At 46.1% G+C, this 21999-nt stretch overlaps 6 non-coding genes and 49 pseudogenes across 6 annotated transcripts; all 55 read right to left on the reverse strand.

The window, feature by feature from the left end:
- Positions 1–113, reverse strand: part of LOC140292815 (5S ribosomal RNA) — a 119-nt pseudogene extending 6 nt beyond the window's left edge.
- A 269-nt stretch (positions 114–382) lies between these two features.
- Positions 383–501, reverse strand: LOC140319513 (5S ribosomal RNA; annotated as a pseudogene).
- Positions 502–770: 269 nt separating this feature from the next.
- Positions 771–889, reverse strand: LOC140318643 (5S ribosomal RNA; annotated as a pseudogene).
- A 269-nt stretch (positions 890–1158) lies between these two features.
- Positions 1159–1277, reverse strand: LOC140267266 (5S ribosomal RNA; annotated as a pseudogene).
- Positions 1278–1546: 269 nt separating this feature from the next.
- LOC140285373 (5S ribosomal RNA) lies at positions 1547–1665 on the reverse strand (annotated as a pseudogene).
- A 269-nt stretch (positions 1666–1934) lies between these two features.
- On the reverse strand, positions 1935–2053 carry LOC140291906 (5S ribosomal RNA; annotated as a pseudogene).
- Positions 2054–2322: 269 nt separating this feature from the next.
- On the reverse strand, positions 2323–2441 carry LOC140298520 (5S ribosomal RNA). The gene has a single exon (XR_011914160.1). It is a non-coding gene; the product is annotated as a 5S ribosomal RNA (ribosomal RNA).
- Positions 2442–2707: 266 nt separating this feature from the next.
- LOC140318658 (5S ribosomal RNA) lies at positions 2708–2826 on the reverse strand (annotated as a pseudogene).
- A 269-nt stretch (positions 2827–3095) lies between these two features.
- Positions 3096–3214, reverse strand: LOC140267272 (5S ribosomal RNA; annotated as a pseudogene).
- Positions 3215–3483: 269 nt separating this feature from the next.
- LOC140318666 (5S ribosomal RNA) lies at positions 3484–3602 on the reverse strand (annotated as a pseudogene).
- Positions 3603–3871: 269 nt separating this feature from the next.
- On the reverse strand, positions 3872–3990 carry LOC140285384 (5S ribosomal RNA; annotated as a pseudogene).
- Positions 3991–4259: 269 nt separating this feature from the next.
- Positions 4260–4378, reverse strand: LOC140291907 (5S ribosomal RNA; annotated as a pseudogene).
- Positions 4379–4647: 269 nt separating this feature from the next.
- Positions 4648–4766, reverse strand: LOC140273895 (5S ribosomal RNA). The gene has a single exon (XR_011908066.1). It is a non-coding gene; the product is annotated as a 5S ribosomal RNA (ribosomal RNA).
- Positions 4767–5032: 266 nt separating this feature from the next.
- Positions 5033–5151, reverse strand: LOC140299255 (5S ribosomal RNA; annotated as a pseudogene).
- A 269-nt stretch (positions 5152–5420) lies between these two features.
- LOC140318673 (5S ribosomal RNA) lies at positions 5421–5539 on the reverse strand (annotated as a pseudogene).
- Positions 5540–5808: 269 nt separating this feature from the next.
- Positions 5809–5932, reverse strand: LOC140279625 (5S ribosomal RNA; annotated as a pseudogene).
- Positions 5933–6201: 269 nt separating this feature from the next.
- LOC140292742 (5S ribosomal RNA) lies at positions 6202–6320 on the reverse strand (annotated as a pseudogene).
- Positions 6321–6592: 272 nt separating this feature from the next.
- On the reverse strand, positions 6593–6711 carry LOC140293298 (5S ribosomal RNA; annotated as a pseudogene).
- A 269-nt stretch (positions 6712–6980) lies between these two features.
- On the reverse strand, positions 6981–7099 carry LOC140277334 (5S ribosomal RNA; annotated as a pseudogene).
- Positions 7100–7371: 272 nt separating this feature from the next.
- LOC140306962 (5S ribosomal RNA) lies at positions 7372–7490 on the reverse strand (annotated as a pseudogene).
- Positions 7491–7759: 269 nt separating this feature from the next.
- Positions 7760–7878, reverse strand: LOC140291380 (5S ribosomal RNA; annotated as a pseudogene).
- Positions 7879–8147: 269 nt separating this feature from the next.
- LOC140307566 (5S ribosomal RNA) lies at positions 8148–8266 on the reverse strand (annotated as a pseudogene).
- A 657-nt stretch (positions 8267–8923) lies between these two features.
- Positions 8924–9042, reverse strand: LOC140284698 (5S ribosomal RNA; annotated as a pseudogene).
- Positions 9043–9314: 272 nt separating this feature from the next.
- Positions 9315–9433, reverse strand: LOC140299503 (5S ribosomal RNA; annotated as a pseudogene).
- A 269-nt stretch (positions 9434–9702) lies between these two features.
- Positions 9703–9821, reverse strand: LOC140294381 (5S ribosomal RNA; annotated as a pseudogene).
- A 269-nt stretch (positions 9822–10090) lies between these two features.
- Positions 10091–10199, reverse strand: LOC140295976 (5S ribosomal RNA; annotated as a pseudogene).
- Positions 10200–10471: 272 nt separating this feature from the next.
- LOC140279697 (5S ribosomal RNA) lies at positions 10472–10590 on the reverse strand (annotated as a pseudogene).
- A 269-nt stretch (positions 10591–10859) lies between these two features.
- Positions 10860–10978, reverse strand: LOC140289871 (5S ribosomal RNA; annotated as a pseudogene).
- Positions 10979–11247: 269 nt separating this feature from the next.
- LOC140300107 (5S ribosomal RNA) lies at positions 11248–11366 on the reverse strand (annotated as a pseudogene).
- A 269-nt stretch (positions 11367–11635) lies between these two features.
- On the reverse strand, positions 11636–11754 carry LOC140304778 (5S ribosomal RNA; annotated as a pseudogene).
- Positions 11755–12026: 272 nt separating this feature from the next.
- Positions 12027–12145, reverse strand: LOC140306968 (5S ribosomal RNA; annotated as a pseudogene).
- A 269-nt stretch (positions 12146–12414) lies between these two features.
- LOC140291637 (5S ribosomal RNA) lies at positions 12415–12533 on the reverse strand (annotated as a pseudogene).
- Positions 12534–12802: 269 nt separating this feature from the next.
- LOC140291604 (5S ribosomal RNA) lies at positions 12803–12921 on the reverse strand (annotated as a pseudogene).
- A 269-nt stretch (positions 12922–13190) lies between these two features.
- On the reverse strand, positions 13191–13309 carry LOC140307573 (5S ribosomal RNA; annotated as a pseudogene).
- Positions 13310–13966: 657 nt separating this feature from the next.
- Positions 13967–14085, reverse strand: LOC140272390 (5S ribosomal RNA; annotated as a pseudogene).
- A 272-nt stretch (positions 14086–14357) lies between these two features.
- LOC140314223 (5S ribosomal RNA) lies at positions 14358–14476 on the reverse strand (annotated as a pseudogene).
- A 269-nt stretch (positions 14477–14745) lies between these two features.
- LOC140298716 (5S ribosomal RNA) lies at positions 14746–14864 on the reverse strand. The gene has a single exon (XR_011914337.1). It is a non-coding gene; the product is annotated as a 5S ribosomal RNA (ribosomal RNA).
- A 269-nt stretch (positions 14865–15133) lies between these two features.
- LOC140267366 (5S ribosomal RNA) lies at positions 15134–15252 on the reverse strand (annotated as a pseudogene).
- Positions 15253–15521: 269 nt separating this feature from the next.
- Positions 15522–15640, reverse strand: LOC140304784 (5S ribosomal RNA; annotated as a pseudogene).
- A 269-nt stretch (positions 15641–15909) lies between these two features.
- On the reverse strand, positions 15910–16028 carry LOC140292708 (5S ribosomal RNA; annotated as a pseudogene).
- A 269-nt stretch (positions 16029–16297) lies between these two features.
- On the reverse strand, positions 16298–16416 carry LOC140297599 (5S ribosomal RNA). The gene has a single exon (XR_011913320.1). It is a non-coding gene; the product is annotated as a 5S ribosomal RNA (ribosomal RNA).
- A 272-nt stretch (positions 16417–16688) lies between these two features.
- Positions 16689–16807, reverse strand: LOC140299929 (5S ribosomal RNA; annotated as a pseudogene).
- A 269-nt stretch (positions 16808–17076) lies between these two features.
- On the reverse strand, positions 17077–17195 carry LOC140297600 (5S ribosomal RNA). Its single transcript, XR_011913321.1, has one exon. It is a non-coding gene; the product is annotated as a 5S ribosomal RNA (ribosomal RNA).
- A 272-nt stretch (positions 17196–17467) lies between these two features.
- LOC140309713 (5S ribosomal RNA) lies at positions 17468–17586 on the reverse strand (annotated as a pseudogene).
- Positions 17587–17855: 269 nt separating this feature from the next.
- On the reverse strand, positions 17856–17974 carry LOC140273787 (5S ribosomal RNA; annotated as a pseudogene).
- A 269-nt stretch (positions 17975–18243) lies between these two features.
- LOC140298978 (5S ribosomal RNA) lies at positions 18244–18362 on the reverse strand. The gene has a single exon (XR_011914570.1). It is a non-coding gene; the product is annotated as a 5S ribosomal RNA (ribosomal RNA).
- Positions 18363–18624: 262 nt separating this feature from the next.
- LOC140291464 (5S ribosomal RNA) lies at positions 18625–18743 on the reverse strand (annotated as a pseudogene).
- A 269-nt stretch (positions 18744–19012) lies between these two features.
- LOC140267374 (5S ribosomal RNA) lies at positions 19013–19131 on the reverse strand (annotated as a pseudogene).
- Positions 19132–19400: 269 nt separating this feature from the next.
- LOC140300108 (5S ribosomal RNA) lies at positions 19401–19519 on the reverse strand (annotated as a pseudogene).
- A 269-nt stretch (positions 19520–19788) lies between these two features.
- On the reverse strand, positions 19789–19907 carry LOC140304790 (5S ribosomal RNA; annotated as a pseudogene).
- A 272-nt stretch (positions 19908–20179) lies between these two features.
- On the reverse strand, positions 20180–20298 carry LOC140306978 (5S ribosomal RNA; annotated as a pseudogene).
- Positions 20299–20567: 269 nt separating this feature from the next.
- Positions 20568–20686, reverse strand: LOC140291638 (5S ribosomal RNA; annotated as a pseudogene).
- A 269-nt stretch (positions 20687–20955) lies between these two features.
- Positions 20956–21074, reverse strand: LOC140302807 (5S ribosomal RNA; annotated as a pseudogene).
- Positions 21075–21343: 269 nt separating this feature from the next.
- Positions 21344–21462, reverse strand: LOC140304798 (5S ribosomal RNA; annotated as a pseudogene).
- Positions 21463–21734: 272 nt separating this feature from the next.
- On the reverse strand, positions 21735–21853 carry LOC140306983 (5S ribosomal RNA; annotated as a pseudogene).
- Between the last annotated feature and the right edge of the window lie 146 nt (positions 21854–21999).

Raw genomic sequence — 21999 nt, forward strand, 5'->3', positions numbered from 1 at the left:
CAGCACCTGGTATTCCCAAGCTGTCTCCCATTCAAGTACTAACAAGGCCCAACCCTGCTTGGCTTCCAAGATCAGACGAGGTCGGGCATGTTCAGGGTGGTGTGTCCGTAAGCAACAATGTCTGTGACAAATGTGCATTATATAGGTACTGGAATAATACAGTTCCTCTATGTAACCAGATAATTGCCGAGAAAGGCTAACTTGTAGTGGGCACATCTTCTTCCCTGATGTGATTATTCTCTGCAGCTGAAACTGAGACTCTCAGATCACTTTGTGTCTGCCAACAAAGCAGCAGCAGCTGAAGATGACCAACTTCCTCATGTGTCACAGGGTGATCAGACGTTTCAACAAAAGACATGCAGGTGGTAGAGAGAAGAGAAAAAGCTTACAGCACCTGGTATTCCCAGACAGTCTACCATCCAAGTACTAACCAGGTCCAAACCTGCTTGGCTTCCGAGATCAGATGAGGTCGGGCATATTCAGGGTGGTGTGGCCGTAAGTAACCATAACTGTGACAAATGTGCATTATATAGGTACTGGAATCATACAGTTCCTCTATGTAACCAGATAATTGCAGAGAAAGGCTGACTTGTAGTGGGCACATCTTCTTCCCTGATGTGATAATTCTCTGCAGCTGAAACTGAGACTCTCAGATCACTTCGTGTCTGCCAACAAAGCAGCAGCAGCTGAAGATGACCAACTTCCTCATGTGTCACAGGGTGATCAGACTTTGCAACAAAAGACACGCAGGTGGTCGAGAGAAGAGAAAAAGCTTACAGCACCTGGTATTCCAAAGCAGTCTCCCATCCAAGTACTAACCAGGCCCAACCGTGCTTGGCTTCCGAGATCGGACAAGGTCGGATATGTTCAGGGTGGTGTGGCCGTAAGCAACAAAGTCTTTGACAAATGTGCATTATATAGGTACTGGAATCATACAGTTCCTCTATGTAACCAGATAATTGCCGAGAAAGGCTGATGTGTAGTGGGCATATATTCTTCCCTGATGTGATTATTCTCTGCAGCTGAAACTGAGACTCTCAGATCACTTTGTGTCTGCCAACAAAGCAGCAGCAGCTGAAGATGACCAACTTCCTCATGTGTCACAGGGTGATCAGATGTTACAACAAAAGACATGCAGGTGGTAGAGAGAAGAGAAAAAGCTTACAGCACCTGGTATTCCAAAGCAGTCTCCCATCCAAGTACTAACCAGGCCCAACCGTGCTTTGCTTCCGAGATCGGACAAGGTCGGATATGTTCAGGGTGGTGTGGCCGTAAGCAACAAAGTCTTTGACAAATGTGCATTATATAGGTACTGGAATCATACAGTTCCTCTATGTAACCAGATAATTGCCGAGAAAGGCTGATGTGTAGTGGGCATATATTCTTCCCTGATGTGATTATTCTCTGCAGCTGAAACTGAGACTCTCAGATCACTTTGTGTCTGCCAACAAAGCAGCAGCAGCTGAAGATGACCAACTTCCTCATGTGTCACAGGGTGATCAGATGTTACAACAAAAGACATGCAGGTGGTAGAGAGAAGAGAAAAAGCTTACAGCACCTGGTATTCCAAAGCAGTCTCCCATCCAAGTACTAACCAGGCCCAACCGTGCTTGGCTTCCGAGATCGGACAAGGCCGGATATGTTCAGGGTGGTGTGGCCGTAAGCAACAAAGTCTTTGACAAATGTGCATTATATAGGTACTGGAATCATACAGTTCCTCTATGTAACCAGATAATTGCCGAGAAAGGCTGATGTGTAGTGGGCATATCTTCTTCCCTGATGTGATTATTCTCTGCAGCTGAAACTGAGACTCTGAGATCACTTTGTGTCTGCCAACAAAGCAGCAGCAGCTGAAGATGACCAACTTCCTCATGTGTCACAGGGTGATCAGACGTTGCAACAAAAGACATGCAGGTGGTAGAGAGAAGAGAAAAAGCTTACAGCACCTGGTATTCCCAAGCGGTCTCTCATCCAAGTACTAACCAGGCCCAACCCTCCTTGGCTTCTGTGAGCAGACGAGGTCAGACATATTCAGGGTGGTTTGGCCGTAAGCAACAATCTCTGTGACAAATGTGCATTATATAGGCAATGGAATCATATGGTTCCTCTATGTAACAAGATAATTGCCGAGAAAGGCTGATATGTAGTGGGCACATCTTGTTCCCTGACGTGATAATTTTCTCCAGCTGAAAATGAGACTCTAAGATCACTTCGTGTCTGCCAACAAAGCAGCAGCAGCTGAAGATGACCAACTTCCTCATGTGTCACAGGGTGATCAGACGTTGCAACAAAAGACATGCAGGTGGTTGAGAGAAGAGAAAAAGCTTACAGCACCTGGTATTCCCAAGCGGTCTCCCATCCAAGTACTAACCAGGCTCAACCCTGCTTGGCTTCCAAGATCAGACGAGGTCGGGCATATTCAGGGTGGTGTGGCCGTAAGCAACAATGTCTGTGACAAATATAAACTGTATAGGTACTGGAATCATACGGTTCCTCTATGCAACCAGATAATTGCCAAGAAAGGCTGATAAGTAGTGGAAACATCTTCCCTGACGTGATTATTCTCTCCAGCTGAAACTGAGACTCTCATATCACTTCGTGTCTGCCAACAAAGCAGCAGCAGCTGAAGATGACCAACTTCCTCATGTGTCACAGGGTGATCAGACTTTGCAACAAAAGACACGCAGGTGGTCGAGAGAAGAGAAAAAGCTTACAGCACCTGGTATTCCAAAGCAGTCTCCCATCCAAGTACTAACCAGGCCCAACCGTGCTTGGCTTCCGAGATCGGACAAGGTCGGATATGTTCAGGGTGGTGTGGCCGTAAGCAACAAAGTCTTTGACAAATGTGCATTATATAGGTACTGGAATCATACAGTTCCTCTATGTAACCAGATAATTGCCGAGAAAGGCTGATGTGTAGTGGGCATATATTCTTCCCTGATGTGATTATTCTCTGCAGCTGAAACTGAGACTCTCAGATCACTTTGTGTCTGCCAACAAAGCAGCAGCAGCTGAAGATGACCAACTTCCTCATGTGTCACAGGGTGATCAGATGTTACAACAAAAGACATGCAGGTGGTAGAGAGAAGAGAAAAAGCTTACAGCACCTGGTATTCCAAAGCAGTCTCCCATCCAAGTACTAACCAGGCCCAACCGTGCTTTGCTTCCGAGATCGGACAAGGTCGGATATGTTCAGGGTGGTGTGGCCGTAAGCAACAAAGTCTTTGACAAATGTGCATTATATAGGTACTGGAATCATACAGTTCCTCTATGTAACCAGATAATTGCCGAGAAAGGCTGACTTGTAGTGGGCATATCTTCTTCCCTGATGTGATTATTCTCTGCAGCTGAAACTGAGACTCTCAGATCACTTTGTGTCTGCCAACAAAGCAGCATTAGCTGAAGATGACCAACTTCCTCATGTGTCACAGGGTGATCAGACGTTGCAACAAAAGACATGCAGGTGGTAGAGAGAAGAGAAAAAGCTTACAGCACCTGGTATTCCAAAGCAGTCTCCCATCCAAGTACTAACCAGGCCCAACCGTGCTTGGCTTCCGAGATCGGACAAGGTCGGATATGTTCAGGGTGGTGTGGCCGTAAGCAACAAAGTCTTTGACAAATGTGCATTATATAGGTACTGGAATCATACAGTTCCTCTATGTAACCAGATAATTGCCGAGAAAGGCTGATGTGTAGTGGGCATATATTCTTCCCTGATGTGATTATTCTCTGCAGCTGAAACTGAGACTCTCAGATCACTTTGTGTCTGCCAACAAAGCAGCAGCAGCTGAAGATGACCAACTTCCTCATGTGTCACAGGGTGATCAGATGTTACAACAAAAGACATGCAGGTGGTAGAGAGAAGAGAAAAAGCTTACAGCACCTGGTATTCCAAAGCAGTCTCCCATCCAAGTACTAACCAGGCCCAACCGTGCTTGGCTTCCGAGATCGGACAAGGCCGGATATGTTCAGGGTGGTGTGGCCGTAAGCAACAAAGTCTTTGACAAATGTGCATTATATAGGTACTGGAATCATACAGTTCCTCTATGTAACCAGATAATTGCCGAGAAAGGCTGATGTGTAGTGGGCATATCTTCTTCCCTGATGTGATTATTCTCTGCAGCTGAAACTGAGACTCTGAGATCACTTTGTGTCTGCCAACAAAGCAGCAGCAGCTGAAGATGACCAACTTCCTCATGTGTCACAGGGTGATCAGACGTTGCAACAAAAGACATGCAGGTGGTAGAGAGAAGAGAAAAAGCTTACAGCACCTGGTATTCCCAAGCGGTCTCTCATCCAAGTACTAACCAGGCCCAACCCTCCTTGGCTTCTGTGAGCAGACGAGGTCAGACATATTCAGGGTGGTTTGGCCGTAAGCAACAATCTCTGTGACAAATGTGCATTATATAGGCAATGGAATCATATGGTTCCTCTATGTAACAAGATAATTGCCGAGAAAGGCTGATATGTAGTGGGCACATCTTGTTCCCTGACGTGATAATTTTCTCCAGCTGAAAATGAGACTCTAAGATCACTTCGTGTCTGCCAACAAAGCAGCAGCAGCTGAAGATGACCAACTTCCTCATGTGTCACAGGGTGATCAGACGTTGCAACAAAAGACATGCAGGTGGTTGAGAGAAGAGAAAAAGCTTACAGCACCTGGTATTCCCAAGCGGTCTCCCATCCAAGTACTAACCAGGCCCAACCCTGCTTGGCTTCCAAGATCAGACGAGGTCGGGCATATTCAGGGTGGTGTGGCCGTAAGCAACAATGTCTGTGACAAATATAAACTGTATAGGTACTGGAATCATACGGTTCCTCTATGCAACCAGATAATTGCCAAGAAAGGCTGATAAGTAGTGGAAACATCTTCCCTGACGTGATTATTCTCTCCAGCTGAAACTGAGACTCTCATATCACTTCGTGTCTGCCAACAAAGCAGCAGCAGCTGAAGATGACCAACTTCCTCATGTGTCACAGGGCGATCAGACATTGCAACAAAAGACATGCAGGTGGTAGAGAGAAGAGAAAAAATTTACAGCACCTGGTATTCCCAAGTGGTCTCCCATTCAAGTACTAACCAGGCCCAACCCTGCTTGGCTTCCGAGATCAGACGAGGTCAGGCATGTTCAGGGTGGTGTGGCCGTAAGCAACCATAACTGTGACAAATGTGCATTATATAGGTACTGGAATCATACAGTTCCTCTATGTAACCAGATAATTGCAGAGAAAGGCTGACTTGTAGTGGGCACATCTTCTTCCCTGATGTGATAATTCTCTGCAGCTGAAACTGAGACTCTCAGATCACTTCGTGTCTGCCAACAAAGCAGCAGCAGCTGAAGATGACCAACTTCCTCATGTGTCACAGGGTGATAAGATGTTACAACAAAAGACATGCAGGTGGTCGAGAGAAGAGAAAAAGCTTACAGCACCTGGTATTCCAAAGCAGTCTCCCATCCAAGTACTAACCAGGCCCAACCGTGCTTGGCTTCCGAGATCGGACAAGGTCGGATATGTTCAGGGTGGTGTGGCCGTAAGCAACAAAGTCTTTGACAAATGTGCATTATATAGGTACTGGAATCATACAGTTCCTCTATGTAACCAGATAATTGCCGAGAAAGGCTGATGTGTAGTGGGCATATATTCTTCCCTGATGTGATTATTCTCTGCAGCTGAAACTGAGACTCTCAGATCACTTTGTGTCTGCCAACAAAGCAGCAGCAGCTGAAGATGACCAACTTCCTCATGTGTCACAGGGTGATCAGATGTTACAACAAAAGACATGCAGGTGGTAGAGAGAAGAGAAAAAGCTTACAGCACCTGGTATTCCCAAGCAGTCTCCCACCCAAGTACTAACCAGGCAAAACCCTGCTTGGCTTCCGAGATCAGACGAGATCGGGCATATTATATTCAGGGTGGTGTGGCCGTAAGCGACAATCTCTGTGACAAATGTGTATTATATAGGTACTGGAATCATACACTTCCTCTATGTAACCAGATAATTGCCGAGAAAGGCTGACTCTTAGTGGGCACATCTTCCTTCTTGATGTGATCATTCTCTTCAGCTGAAACTGAGACTCTCAGATCACTTCGTGTCTGCCAACAAAGCAGCAGAAGCTGAAGATGACCAACTTCCTCATGTGTCACAGGGTGATCAGACGTTGCAACAAAAGACATGCAGGTGGTAGAGAGAAGAGAAAAAGCTTACAGCACCTGGTATTCGCAAGCGGTCTCCCATTCAAGAACTAACCAGGCCCAATCCTGCTTGGCTTCCGAGATCAGACGAGGTCGAGCTTATTCAGGGTGGTGTGGCGGTAAGCAACAATATCTGGTACAAATGTGTATTATATAGGTACTGGAATCATACACTTCCTCTATGTAACCAGATAATTGCCGAGAAAGGCTGACTCTTAGTGGGCACATCTTCCACCTTGATGTGATTATTCTCTGGAGCTGAAACTGAGACTCTCAGATCACTTCATGTCTGCCAACAAAGCAGCAGCAGCAGCTGAAGATGACCAACTTCCTCATGTGTCACAGGGTGATCAGACGTTGCAACAAAAGACATGCAGGTTGTAGAGAGAAGAGAAAAAGCTTACAGCAAATGGTATTTTCAAGCGGTCTCCCACCCAAGTACTAACCAGGCCCAACCCTGCTTGGCTTCCGAGATCAGACGAGGTCAGGCATATTGAGGGTGGTGTGGCCGTAAGCAACAATGTCTGTGACAAATGTGCATTATATAAGTACAGGAATCATACGGTTCCTCTATGTAACCAGATAATTGCTGAGAAAGGCTGATGTGTAGTGGGCACATCTTCTTCCCTGACGTGATTATTCTCTTCAGCTGAAACTGAGACTCTCAGATCACTTCGTGTCTTCAAACAAAGCAGCAGCAGCTGAAGATGACCAACTTCCTCATGTGTCACAGGGTGATCAGACGTTGCAACAAAAGACATGCAGGTTGTAGAGAGAAGAGAAAACGCTTACAGCACCTGGTATTCCCAAGCAGTCTCCCATTGAAGTACTAACCAGGCCCAACCCTCCTTGGCTTCCGAGATCAGACGAGGTCGGGCATATTCAGGGTGGTGTGGCCGTAAGGAACAATTTCTGTGACAAATGTGCATTATATAAGTACTGGAATCATACACTTCCTCTATGTAACCAGATAATTTCCGAGAAAGGCTGACTCTTAGTGGGCACATCTTCCTTCTTGATGTGATCATTCTCTTCAGCTGAAACTGAGACTCTCAGATCACTTCGTGTCTGCCAACAAAGCAGCAGCAGCTGCTGAAGATGACCAACTTCCTCATGTGTCATAGGGTGATCAGACGTTGCAACAAAAGACATGCAGGTGGTAGAGAGAAGAGAAAAAGCTTAAAGCACCTGGTATTCCCAAGAGGTCTTCCATCCAAGTACTAACCAGGCCCAACCCTCCTTGGCTTCCGAGATCAGACGAGGTCGGGCATGTTCAGGGTGGTGTGGCCGTAAGCAACAATGTCTCTGACAAATGTGCATTATATAGGTACTGGAATCATACGGTTCCTCTATGCAACCAGTTAATTTCCGAGAAAGGCTGATGTGTACTGGGCACATCTTCTTCCCTGACGTGATTATTCTCTGCAGCTGAAACTGAGACTCTCAGATCACTTTGTGTCTGCCAACAAAGCAGCAGCAGCTGAAGATGACCAACTTCCTCATGTGTCACAGGGTGATCAGACGTTGCAACAAAAGACATGCAGGTGGTAGAGAGAAGAGAAAAAGCTTACAGCATCTGGTATTCCCAAGCGGTCTCTCATCCAAGTACTAACCAGGCCCAACCCTCCTTGGCTTCTGAGAGCAGACGAGGTCAGACATATTCAGGGTGGTGTGGCCGTAAGCAACAATGTCTCTGACAAATGTAAATTGTATAGGTACTGGAATCATACGTTTCCTCTATATAACCAGATAATTGCAGAGAAAGGCTGATAAATAGTGGACACATCTTCTTCCCTGACGTGATTATTCTCTCCAGCTGAAAATGAGACTCTCAGATCACTTCGTGTCTGCCAACAAAGCAGCAGCAGCTGAAGATGACCAACTTCCTCATGTGTCACAGGGCGATCAGACCTTGCAACAAAATACATGCAGGTGGTAGAGAGAAGAGAAAAAGCTTACAGCACCTGGCATTCCCAAGGGGTCTCCCATTCAAGTACTAACCAGGCCCAACCCTGCTTGGGTTCCGAGATCAGTCGAGGTCGGGCATATTCAGGGTGGTGTGGCCGTAAGTAACAATGTCTGTGAAAAATGTGCATTATATAGGTACTGGAATAATACAGTTCCTCTATGTAACCAGATAATTGCAGAGAAAGGCTAACTTGTTGTGGGCACATCTTCTTCCTTGATGTGATTATTCTCTGCAGCTGAAACTGAGACTCTCAGATCACTTCGTGTCTGCTAACAAAGCAGCAGCAGCTGAAGATGACCAACTTCCTCATGTGTCACAGGGCGATCAGACATTGCAACAAAAGACATGTAGGTGGTAGAGAGAAGAGAAAAAGCTTACAGCACCTGGTATTCCCAAGCGGTGTCCCATCAAAGTACTAACCAGAACCAGCCCTCCTTGGCTTCCGAGATCAGACAAGGTCAGACATATTCAGGGTGGTTTGTCCGTAAGTAACAATCTCTGTGACAAATGTGCATTATATAGGCAATGGAATCATACACTTCCTCTATGTAACCAGATAATTGCCGAGAAAGGCTGATATGTAGTGGGCACATCTTCTTCCCTGACGTGATAATTCTCTCCAGCTGAAAATGAGACTCTCAGATCACTTTGTGTCTGCCAACAAAGCAGCAGCAGCTGAAGATGACCAACTTCCTCATGTGTCACAGGGTGATCAGACGTTGCAACAAAAGACATGCAGGTGGTAGAGAGAAGAGAAAAAGCTTACAGCACCTGGTATTCCCAAGCAGTCTCCCATTCAAGTACTAACCAGGCCCAAACCTGCTTGACTTCCAAGATCAGACAAGGTCGGGCTTATTCAGGGTGGTGTGGCCGTAAGCAACAATATCTGTGACAAATGTGCATTATATAGGTACTGGAATCATACACTTCCTCTATGTAACCAGATAATTGCCGAGAAAGGCTGACTTGTAGTGGGCACATCTTCTTCCCTGATGTGATTATTCTCTGCAGCTGAAACTGAGACTCTCAGATCACTTCGTGTCTGCCAACAAAGAAGCAGCAGCAGCTGAAGATGACCAACTTCCTCATGTGTCACAGGAGGATCAGACGTTGCCACATAAGACATGAAGGTGGTAGAGAGTAGAGAAGAAGCTTACAGCACCTGGTATTCCCAAGTGGTCTCCCATCCAAGTACTAACCAGGCCCAACCCTGCTTGGCTTCCAAGATCAGACGAGGTCAGGCATGTTCCGGGTGGTGTGGCCGTAAGCAGCAATGTCTCTGACAAATGTGCATTATATAGGTACTGGAATCATACGGTTCCTCTATGCAACCAGATAATTGCCGAGAAAGGCTGATGTGTAGCGGGTAAATCATCTTCTCTGATGTGATTATTCTCTGCAACTGAAACTGAGACTCTCAGATCACTTCATGTCTGCCAACAAAGCAGCAGCAGCTGAAGATGACCAACTTCCTCATGTGTCACAGGGTGGTCAGACGTTGCAACAAAAGACATGCAGGTGGTTGAGAGAAGAGAAAAAGCTTACAGCACCTGGTATTCCCAAGCTGTCTCCCATTCAAGTACTAACAAGGCCCAACCCTGCTTGGCTTCCAAGATCAGACGAGGTCAGGCATGTTCCGGGTGGTGTGGCCGTAAGCAGCAATGTCTCTGACAAATGTGCATTATATAGGTACTGGAATCATACGGTTCCTCTATGCAACCAGATAATTGCCGAGAAAGGCTGACTCTTAGTGGGCACATCTTCCTTCTTGATGTGATCATTCTCTTCAGCTGAAACTGAGACTCTCAGATCACTTTGTGTCTGCCAACAAAGCAGCAGCAGCTGAAGATGACCAACTTCCTCATGTGTCACAGGGTGATCAGACGTTGCAACAAAAGACATGCAGGTGGTAGAGAGAAGAGAAAAAGCTTACAGCACCTGGTATTCCCAAGCAGTCTCCCATCCAAGTACTAACCAGGCCCAAACCTGCTTGACTTCCAAGATCAGGCTTATTCAGGGTGGTGTGGCCGTAAGCAACAATATCTGTGACAAATGTGCATTATATAGGTACTGGAATCATACAGTTCCTCTATGTAACCAGATAATTGCCGAGAAAGGCTGACTTGTAGTGGGCACATCTTCTTCCCTGATGTGATTATTCTCTGCAGCTGAAATTGAGACTCTCAGATCACTTCGTGTCTGCCAACAAAGAAGCAGCAGCAGCTGAAGATGACCAACTTCCTCATGTGTCACAGGAGGATCAGACGTTGCCACAAAAGACATGAAGGTGGTAGAGAGTAGAGAAGAAGCTTAAAGCACATGGTATTCCCAAGTGGTCTCCCATCCAAGTACTAACCAGGCCCAACCCTGCTTGGCTTCCGAGATCAGACGAGGTCAGGCATGTTCCGGGTGGTGTGGCCGTAAGCAGCAATGTCTCTGACAAATGTGCATTATATAGGTACTGGAATCATACGGTTCTTCTATGCAACCAGATAATTGCCGAGAAAGGCTGATGTGTAGCGGGTAAATCATCTTCTCTGATGTGATCATTCTCTGCAACTGAAACTGAGACTCTCAGATCACTTCATGTCTGCCAACAAAGCAGCAGCAGCTGAAGATGACCAACTTCCTCATGTGTCACAGGGCGATCAGACGTTGCAACAAAAGACATGCAGGTGGTAGAGAGAAGAGAAAAAGCTTACAGCACCTGGTATTCCCAAGCGGTCTCTCATCAAAGTACTAACCAGGCCCAACCCTCCTTGGCTTCTGAGATCAGACGAGGTCAGACATATTCAGGTTGGTTTGGCCGTAAGCAACAATCTCTGTGACAAATGTGCATTATATAGGCAATGGAATCATATGGTTCCTCTATGTAACAAGATAATTGCCGAAAAAGGCTGATATATAGTGGGCACATCTTGTTCCCTGACGTGATAATTTTCTCCAGCTGAAAATGAGACTCTAAGATCACTTCGTGTCTGCCAACAAAGCAGCAGCAGCTGAAGATGACCAACTTCCTCATGTGTCACAGGGTGATCAGACGTTGCAACAAAAGACATGAAGGTGGTTGAGAGAAGAGAAAAAGCTTACAGCACCTGGTATTCCCAAGCGGTCTCCCATCCAAGTACTAACCAGGCCCAACCCTGCTTGGCTTCCAAGATCAGACGAGGTTGGGCATATTCAGGGTTGTGTGGCCGTAAGTAACAATGTCTGTGACAAATGTGCATTATATAGGTACTGGAATCATACGGTTCCTCTATGCAACCATATAATTGCCAAGAAAGGCTGATATGTAGTGGGCACATCTTGTTCCCTGACGTGACAATTTTCTCCAGCTGAAAATGAGACTCTAAGATCACTTCGTGTCTGCCAACAAAGCAGCAGAAAATGAAGATGACCAACTTCCTCATGTGTCACAGGGTGATCAGACGTTGCAACAAAAGACATGCAGGTGGTTGAGAGAAGAGAAAAAGCTTACAGCACCTGATAATCCCAAGCGGTCTCCCATCCAAGTACTAACCAGGCACAACCCTGCTTGGCTTCCGAGATCAGACGAGGTCGGGCATATTCAGGGTGGTGTGGCCGTAAGCAACAATGTCTGTGACAAATGTAAATTGTATAGGTACTGGAATCATACGTTTCCTCTATATAACCAGATAATTGCCGAGAAAGGCTGATAAATAGTGGGCACATCTTCTTCCCTGACGTGATTATTCTCTCCAGCTGAAAATGAGACTCTCATATCACTTCGTGTCAGCCAACAAAGCAGCAGCAGCTGCTGAAGATGACCAACTTCCTCATGTGTCATAGGGTGATCAGACGTTGCAACAAAAGACATGCAGGTGGTAGAGAGAAGAGAAAAAGCTTAAAGCACCTGGTATTCCCAAGAGGTCTTCCATCCAAGTACTAACCAGGCCCAACCCTCCTTGGCTTCCGAGATCAGACGAGGTCGGGCATGTTCAGGGTGGTGTGGCCGTAAGCAGCAATGTCTCTGACAAATGTGCATTATATAGGTACTGGAATCATACGGTTCCTCTATGCAACCAGATAATTGCCCAGAAAAGCTGATGTGTAGCGGGTAAATCATCTTCTCTGATGTGATCATTCTCTGCAACTGAAACTGAGACTCTCAGATCACTTCATGTCTGCCAACAAAGCAGCAGCAGCTGAAGATGACCAACTTCCTCATGTGTCACAGGGCGATCAGACGTTGCAACAAAAGACATGCAGGTGGTAGAGAGAAGAGAAAAAGCTTACAGCACCTGGTATTCCCAAGCGGTCTCTCATCAAAGTACTAACCAGGCCCAACCCTCCTTGGCTTCTGAGATCAAACTAGGTCAGACATATTCAGGGTGGTTTGGCCGTAAGCAACAATCTCTGTGACAAATGTGCATTATATAGACAATGGAATCATATGGTTCCTCTATGTAACAAGATAATTGCCGAAAAAGGCTGATATATAGTGGGCACATCTTGTTCCCTGACGTGATAATTTTCTCCAGCTGAAAATGAGACTCTAAGATCACTTCGTGTCTGCCAACAAAGCAGCAGCAGCTGAAGATGACCAACTTCCTCATGTGTCACAGGGTGATCAGACGTTGCAACAAAAGACATGCAGGTGGTTGAGAGAAGAGAAAAAGCTTACAGCATCTGATAATCCCAAGCGGTCTCCCATCCAAGTACTAACCAGGCACAACCCTGCTTGGCTTTCGAGATCAGACGAGGTCGGGCATATTCAGGGTGGTGTGGCCGTAAGCAACAATGTCTCTGACAAATGTAAATTGTATAGGTACTGGAATCATACGTTTCCTCTATATAACCAGATAATTGCAGAGAAAGGCTGATAAATAGTGGACACATCTTCTTCCCTGACGTGATTATTCTCTCCAGCTGAAAATGAGACTCTCAGATCACTTCGTGTCTGCCAACAAAGCAGCAGCAGCTGAAGATGACCAACTTCCTCATGTGTCACAGGGCGATCAGACCTTGCAACAAAATACATGCAGGTGGTAGAGAGAAGAGAAAAAGCTTACAGCACCTGGCATTCCCAAGGGGTCTCCCATTCAAGTACTAACCAGGCCCAACCCTGCTTGGGTTCCGAGATCAGTCGAGGTCGGGCATATTCAGGGTGGTGTGGCCGTAAGTAACAATGTCTGTGAAAAATGTGCATTATATAGGTACTGGAATAATACAGTTCCTCTATGTAACCAGATAATTGCAGAGAAAGGCTAACTTGTTGTGGGCACATCTTCTTCCTTGATGTGATTATTCTCTGCAGCTGAAACTGAGACTCTCAGATCACTTCGTGTCTGCTAACAAAGCAGCAGCAGCTGAAGATGACCAACTTCCTCATGTGTCACAGGGCGATCAGACATTGCAACAAAAGACATGTAGGTGGTAGAGAGAAGAGAAAAAGCTTACAGCACCTGGTATTCCCAAGCGGTGTCCCATCAAAGTACTAACCAGAACCAGCCCTCCTTGGCTTCCGAGATCAGACAAGGTCAGACATATTCAGGGTGGTTTGTCCGTAAGTAACAATCTCTGTGACAAATGTGCATTATATAGGCAATGGAATCATACACTTCCTCTATGTAACCAGATAATTGCCGAGAAAGGCTGATATGTAGTGGGCACATCTTCTTCCCTGACGTGATAATTCTCTCCAGCTGAAAATGAGACTCTCAGATCACTTTGTGTCTGCCAACAAAGCAGCAGCAGCTGAAGATGACCAACTTCCTCATGTGTCACAGGGTGATCAGACGTTGCAACAAAAGACATGCAGGTGGTAGAGAGAAGAGAAAAAGCTTACAGCACCTGGTATTCCCAAGCAGTCTCCCATCCAAGTACTAACCAGGCCCAAACCTGCTTGACTTCCAAGATCAGACAAGGTCGGGCTTATTCAGGGTGGTGTGGCCGTAAGCAACAATATCTGTGACAAATGTGCATTATATAGGTACTGGAATCATACACTTCCTCTATGTAACCAGATAATTGCCGAGAAAGGCTGACTTGTAGTGGGCACATCTTCTTCCCTGATGTGATTATTCTCTGCAGCTGAAATTGACACTCTCAGATCACTTCGTGTCTGCCAACAAAGACGCAGCAGCAGCTGAAGATGACCAACTTCCTCATGTGTCACAGGAGGATCAGACGTTGCCACAAAAGACATGAAGGTGGTAGAGAGTAGAGAAGAAGCTTACAGCACCTGATATTCCCAAGTGGTCTCCCATGCAAGTACTAACCAGGCCCAACCCTGCTTGGCTTCCAAGATCAGACGAGGTCAGGCATGTTCCGGGTGGTGTGGCCGTAAGCAGCAATGTCTCTGACAAATGTGCATTATATAGGTACTGGAATCATACGGTTCCTCTATGCAACCAGATAATTGTCGAGAAAGGCTGATGTGTAGCGGGTAAATCATCTTCTCTGATGTGATCATTCTCTGCAACTGAAACTGAGACTCTCAGATCACTTCATGTCTGCCAACAAAGCAGCAGCAGCTGAAGATGACCAACTTCCTCATGTGTCACAGGGTGATCAGACGTTGCAACAAAAGACATGCAGGTGGTTGAGAGAAGAGAAAAAGCTTACAGCACCTGGTATTCCCAAGCGGTCTCCCATCCAAGTACTAACCAGGCCCAACCCTGCTTGGTTTCCAAGATCAGACGAGGTTGGGCATATTCCGGGTGGTGTGGCCGTAAGTAACAATGTTTGTGACAAATGTGCATTATATAGGTACTGGAATCATACGGTTCCTCTATGCAACCATATAATTGCCAAGAAAGGCTGATATGTAGTGGGCACATCTTGTTCCCTGACGTGATAATTTTCTCCAGCTGAAAATGAGACTTTAAGATCACTTCATGTCTGCCAACAAAGCAGCAGCAGCTGAAGATGACCAACTTCCTCATGTGTCACAGGGCGATCAGACGTTGCAACAAAAGACATGCAGGTGGTAGAGAGAAGAGAAAAAGCTTACAGCACCTGGTATTCCCAAGCGGTCTCTCATCAAAGTACTAACCAGGCCCAACCCTCCTTGGCTTCTGAGATCAGACGAGGTCAGACATATTCAGGGTGGTTTGGCCGTAAGCAACAATCTCTGTGACAAATGTGCATTATATAGGCAATGGAATCATATGGTTCCTCTATGTAACAAGATAATTGCCGAAAAAGGCTGATATATAGTGGGCACATCTTGTTCCCTGACGTGATAATTTTCTCCAGCTGAAAATGAGACTCTAAGATCACTTCGTGTCTGCCAACAAAGCAGCAGCAGCTGAAGATGACCAACTTCCTCATGTGTCACAGGGTGATCAGACGTTGCAACAAAAGACATGCAGGTGGTTGAGAGAAGAGAAAAAGCTTACAGCACCTGATAATCCCAAGCGGTCTCCCATCCAAGTACTAACCAGGCACAACCCTGCTTGGCTTCCGAGATCAGACGAGGTCGGGCATATTCAGGGTGGTGTGGCCGTAAGCAACAATGTCTGTGACAAATGTAAATTGTATAGGTACTGGAATCATACGTTTCCTCTATATAACCAGATAATTGCCGAGAAAGGCTGATAAATAGTGGGCACATCTTCTTCCCTGACGTGATTATTCTCTCCAGCTGAAAATGAGACTCTCAGATCACTTCGTGTCTGCCAACAAAGCAGCAGCAGCTGAAGATGACCAACTTCCTCATGTGTCACAGGGTGGTCAGACGTTGCAACAAAAGACATGCAGGTGGTTGAGAGAAGAGAAAAAGCTTACAGCACCTGGTATTCCCAAGCTGTCTCCCATTCAAGTACTAACAAGGCCAAACCCTGCTTGGCTTCCAAGATCAGACGAGCTCGGGTATGTTCAGGGTGGTGTGGCCGTAAGCAACAATGTCTGTGACAAATGTGCATTATATAGGTACTGGAATAATACAGTTCCTCTATGTAACCAGATAATTGCCGAGAAAGGCTAACTTGTAGTGGGCACATCTTCTTCCCTGATGTGATTATTCTCTGCAGCTGAAATTGAGACTCTCAGATCACTTCGTGTCTGCTAACAAAGCAGCAGCAGCTGAAGATGACCAACTTCCTCATGTGTCACAGGGCGATCAGACGTTGCAACAAAAGACATGCAGGTGGTAGAGAGTAGAGAAGAAGCTTACAGCACCTGGTATTCCCAAGTGGTCTCCCATCCAAGTACTAACCAGGCCCAACCCTGCTTGGCTTCCGAGATCAGACGAGGTCAGGCATGTTCCGGGTGGTGTGGCCGTAAGCAGCAATGTCTCTGACAAATGTGCATTATATAGGTACTGGAATCATACAGTTCCTCTATGTAACCAGATAATTGCCGAGAAAGGCTGACTTGTAGTGGGCACATCTTCTTCCCTGATGTGATTATTCTCTGCAGCTGAAATTGAGACTCTCAGATCACTTCGTGTCTGCCAACAAAGAAGCAGCAGCAACTGAAGATTACCAACTTCCTCATGTGTCACAGGAGGATCAGACGTTGCCACAAAAGACATGAAGGTGGTAGAGAGTAGAGAAGAAGCTTACAGCATCTGGTATCCCTAAGTGGTCTCCCATCCAAGTACTAACCAGGCCCAACCCTGCTTGGCTTCCGAGATCAGACGAGGTCGGGCATGTTCAGGGTGGTGTGGCCGTAAGCAACAATGTCTGTGACAAATGTGCATTATATAGGTACTGGAATAATACAGTTCCTCTATGTAACCAGATAATTGCCGAGAAAGGCTAACTTGTAGTGGGCACATCTTCTTCCCTGATGTGATTATTCTCTGCAGCTGAAATTGAGACTCTCAGATCACTTCGTGTCTGCTAACAAAGCAGCAGCAGCTGAAGATGACCAACTTCCTCATGTGTCACAGGGCGATCAGACGTTGCAACAAAAGACATGCAGGTGGTAGAGAGTAGAGAAGAAGCTTACAGCACCTGGTATTCCCAAGTGGTCTCCCATCCAAGTACTAACCAGGCCCAACCCTGCTTGGCTTCCGAGATCAGACGAGGTCAGGCATGTTCCGGGTGGTGTGGCCGTAAGCAGCAATGTCTCTGACAAATGTGCATTATATAGGTACTGGAATCATACAGTTCCTCTATGTAACCAGATAATTGCCGAGAAAGGCTGACTTGTAGTGGGCACATCTTCTTCCCTGATGTGATTATTCTCTGCAGCTGAAATTGAGACTCTCAGATCACTTCGTGTCTGCCAACAAAGAAGCAGCAGCAACTGAAGATTACCAACTTCCTCATGTGTCACAGGAGGATCAGACGTTGCCACAAAAGACATGAAGGTGGTAGAGAGTAGAGAAGAAGCTTACAGCACCTGGTATCCCTAAGTGGTCTCCCATCCAAGTACTAACCAGGCCCAACCCTGCTTGGCTTCCGAGATCAGACGAGGTCAGGCATGTTCCGGGTGGTGTGGCCGTAAGCAGCAATGTCTCTGACAAATGTGCATTATATAGGTACTGGAATCATACGGTTCCTCTATGCAACCAGATAATTGCCGAGAAAGGCTGATGTGTAGCGGGTAAATCATCTTCTCTGATGTGATCATTCTCTGCAACTGAAACTGAGACTCTCAGATCACTTCATGTCTGCCAACAAAGCAGCAGCAGCTGAAGATGACCAACTTCCTCATTTGTCACAGGGCGATCAGACGTTGCAACAAAAGACATGCAGGTGGTAGAGAGAAGAGAAAAAGCTTACAGCACCTGGTATTCCCAAGCGGTCTCTCATCAAAGTACTAACCAGGCCCAACCCTCCTTGGCTTCTGAGATCAAACGAGGTCAGACATATTCAGGGTGGTTTGGCCGTAAGCAACAATCTCTGTGACAAATGTGCATTATATAGGCAATGGAATCATATGGTTCCTCTATGTAACAAGATAATTGCCGAAAAAGGCTGATATATAGTGGGCACATCTTGTTCCCTGACGTGATAATTTTCTCCAGCTGAAAATGAGACTCTAAGATCACTTCGTGTCTGCCAACAAAGCAGCAGCAGCTGAAGATGACCAACTTCCTCATGTGTCACAGGGTGATCAGACGTTGCAACAAAAGACATGCAGGTGGTAGAGAGAAGAGAAAAAGCTTACAGCACCTGGTATTCCCAAGCGGTCTCCCATCCAAGTACTAACCAGGCCCAACCCTGCTTGGCTTCCAAGATCAGACGAGGTTGGGCATATTCCGGGTGGTGTGGCCGTAAGTAACAATGTTTGTGACAAATGTGCATTATATAGGTACTGGAATCATACGGTTCCTCTATGCAACCATATAATTGCCAAGAAAGGCTGATATGTAGTGGGCACATCTTGTTCCCTGACGTGATAATTTTCTCCAGCTGAAAATGAGACTTTAAGATCACTTCGTGTCTGCCAACAAAGCAGCAGAAAATGAAGATGACCAACTTCCTCATGTGTCACAGGAGGATCAGACGTTGCCACAAAAGACATGAAGGTGGTAGAGAAGAAGCTTAAAGCACATGGTATTCCCAAGTGGTCTCCCATCCAAGTACTAACCAGGCCCAACCCTGCTTGGCTTCCGAGATCAGACAAGGTCAGGCATGTTCCGGGTGGTGTGGCCGTAAGCAGCAATGTCTCTGACAAATGTGCATTATATAGGTACTGGAATCATACGGTTCTTCTATGCAACCAGATAATTGCCGAGAAAGGCTGATGTGTAGCGGGTAAATCATCTTCTCTGATGTGATCATTCTCTGCAACTGAAACTGAGACTCTCAGATCACTTCATGTCTGCCAACAAAGCAGCAGCAGCTGAAGATGACCAACTTCCTCATGTGTCACAGGGCGATCAGACGTTGCAACAAAAGACATGCAGGTGGTAGAGAGAAGAGAAAAAGCTTACAGCACCTGGTATTCCCAAGCGGTCTCTCATCAAAGTACTAACCAGGCCCAACCCTCCTTGGCTTCTGAGATCAGACGAGGTCAGACATATTCAGGGTGGTTTGGCCGTAAGCAACAATCTCTGTGACAAATGTGCATTATATAGGCAATGGAATCATATGGTTCCTCTCTGTAACAAGATAATTGCCGAAAAAGGCTGATATATAGTGGGCACATCTTGTTCCCTGACGTGATAATTTTCTCCAGCTGAAAATGAGACTCTAAGATCACTTCGTGTCTGCCAACAAAGCAGCAGCAGCTGAAGATGACCAACTTCCTCATGTGTCACAGGGTGATCAGACGTTGCAACAAAAGACATGAAGGTGGTTGAGAGAAGAGAAAAAGCTTACAGCACCTGGTATTCCCAAGCGGTCTCCCATCCAAGTACTAACCAGGCCCAACCCTGCTTGGCTTCCAAGATCAGACGAGGTTGGGCATATTCAGGGTTGTGTGGCCGTAAGTAACAATGTCTGTGACAAATGTGCATTATATAGGTACTGGAATCATACGGTTCCTCTATGCAACCATATAATTGCCAAGAAAGGCTGATATGTAGTGGGCACATCTTGTTCCCTGACGTGATAATTTTCTCCAGCTGAAAATGAGACTCTAAGATCACTTCGTGTCTGCCAACAAAGCAGCAGAAAATGAAGATGACCAACTTCCTCATGTGTCACAGGGTGATCAGACGTTGCAACAAAAGACATGCAGGTGGTTGAGAGAAGAGAAAAAGCTTACAGCACCTGATAATCCCAAGCGGTCTCCCATCCAAGTACTAACCAGGCACAACCCTGCTTGGCTTCCGAGATCAGACGAGGTCGGGCATATTCAGGGTGGTGTGGCCGTAAGCAACAATGTCTGTGACAAATGTAAATTGTATAGGTACTGGAATCATACGTTTCCTCTATATAACCAGATAATTGCCGAGAAAGGCTGATAAATAGTGGGCACATCTTCTTCCCTGACGTGATTATTCTCTCCAGCTGAAAATGAGACTCTCAGATCACTTCGTGTCAGCCAACAAAGCAGCAGCAGCTGCTGAAGATGACCAACTTCCTCATGTGTCATAGGGTGATCAGACGTTGCAACAAAAGACATGCAGGTGGTAGAGAGAAGAGAAAAAGCTTAAAGCACCTGGTATTCCCAAGAGGTCTTCCATCCAAGTACTAACCAGGCCCAACCCTCCTTGGCTTCCGAGATCAGACGAGGTCGGGCATGTTCAGGGTGGTGTGGCCGTAAGCAACAATGTCTCTGACAAATGTGCATTATATAGGTACTGGAATCATACGGTTCCTATATGCAACCAGTTAATTTCCGAGAAAGGCTGATGTGTACTGGGCACATCTTCTTCCCTGATGTGATTATTCTCTGCAACTGAAACTGAGACTCTCAGATCACTTCATGTCTGCCAACAAAGCAGCAGCAGCTGAAGATGACCAACTTCCTCATGTGTCACAGGGCGATCAGACGTTGCAACAAAAGACATGCAGGTGGTAGAGAGAAGAGAAAAAGCTTACAGCACCTGGTATTCCCAAGCGGTCTCTCATCAAAGTACTAACCAGGCCCAACCCTCCTTGGCTTCTGAGATCAAACTAGGTCAGACATATTCAGGGTGGTTTGGCCGTAAGCAACAATCTCTGTGACAAATGTGCATTATATAGACAATGGAATCATATGGTTCCTCTATGTAACAAGATAATCGCCGAAAAAGGCTGATATATAGTGGGCACATCTTGTTCCCTGACGTGATAATTTTCTCCAGCTGAAAATGAGACTCTAAGATCACTTCGTGTCTGCCAACAAAGCAGCAGCAGCTGAAGATGACCAACTTCCTCATGTGTCACAGGGTGATCAGACGTTGCAACAAAAGACATGAAGGTGGTTGAGAGAAGAGAAAAAGCTTACAGCACCTGGTATTCCCAAGCGGTCTCCCATCCAAGTACTAACCAGGCCCAACCCTGCTTGGCTTCCAAGATCAGAAGAGGTTGGGCATATTCAGGGTTGTGTGGCCGTAAGTAACAATGTCTGTGACAAATGTGCATTATATAGGTACTGGAATCATACGGTTCCTCTATGCAACCATATAATTGCCAAGAAAGGCTGATATGTAGTGGGCACATCTTGTTCCCTGACGTGATAATTTTCTCCAGCTGAAAATGAGACTCTAAGATCACTTCGTGTCTGCCAACAAAGCAGCAGAAAATGAAGATGACCAACTTCCTCATGTGTCACAGGGTGATCAGACGTTGCAACAAAAGACATGCAGGTGGTTGAGAGAAGAGAAAAAGCTTACAGCACCTGATAATCCCAAGCGGTCTCCCATCCAAGTACTAACCAGGCACAACCCTGCTTGGCTTCCGAGATCAGACGAGGTCGGGCATATTCAGGGTGGTGTGGCCGTAAGCAACAATGTCTGTGACAAATGTAAATTGTATAGGTACTGGAATCATACGTTTCCTCTATATAACCAGATAATTGCCGAGAAAGGCTGATAAATAGTGGGCACATCTTCTTCCCTGACGTGATTATTCTCTCCAGCTGAAAATGAGACTCTCAGATCACTTCGTGTCAGCCAACAAAGCAGCAGCAGCTGCTGAAGATGACCAACTTCCTCATGTGTCATAGGGTGATCAGACGTTGCAACAAAAGACATGCAGGTGGTAGAGAGAAGAGAAAAAGCTTAAAGCACCTGGTATTCCCAAGAGGTCTTCCATCCAAGTACTAACCAGGCCCAACCCTCCTTGGCTTCCGAGATCAGACGAGGTCGGGCATGTTCAGGGTGGTGTGGCCGTAAGCAACAATGTCTCTGACAAATGTGCATTATATAGGTACTGGAATCATACGGTTCCTATATGCAACCAGTTAATTTCCGAGAAAGGCTGATGTGTACTGGGCACATCTTCTTCCCTGATGTGATTATTCTCTGCAACTGAAACTGAGAC

The sequence above is a fragment of the Leuresthes tenuis genome, unplaced genomic scaffold, assembly GCF_036924035.1.
Source record: "Leuresthes tenuis unplaced genomic scaffold, fLeuTen1.0.hap1 SCAF_1, whole genome shotgun sequence".
NCBI classification, from domain to species: Eukaryota; Metazoa; Chordata; class Actinopteri; order Atheriniformes; family Atherinopsidae; genus Leuresthes; species Leuresthes tenuis.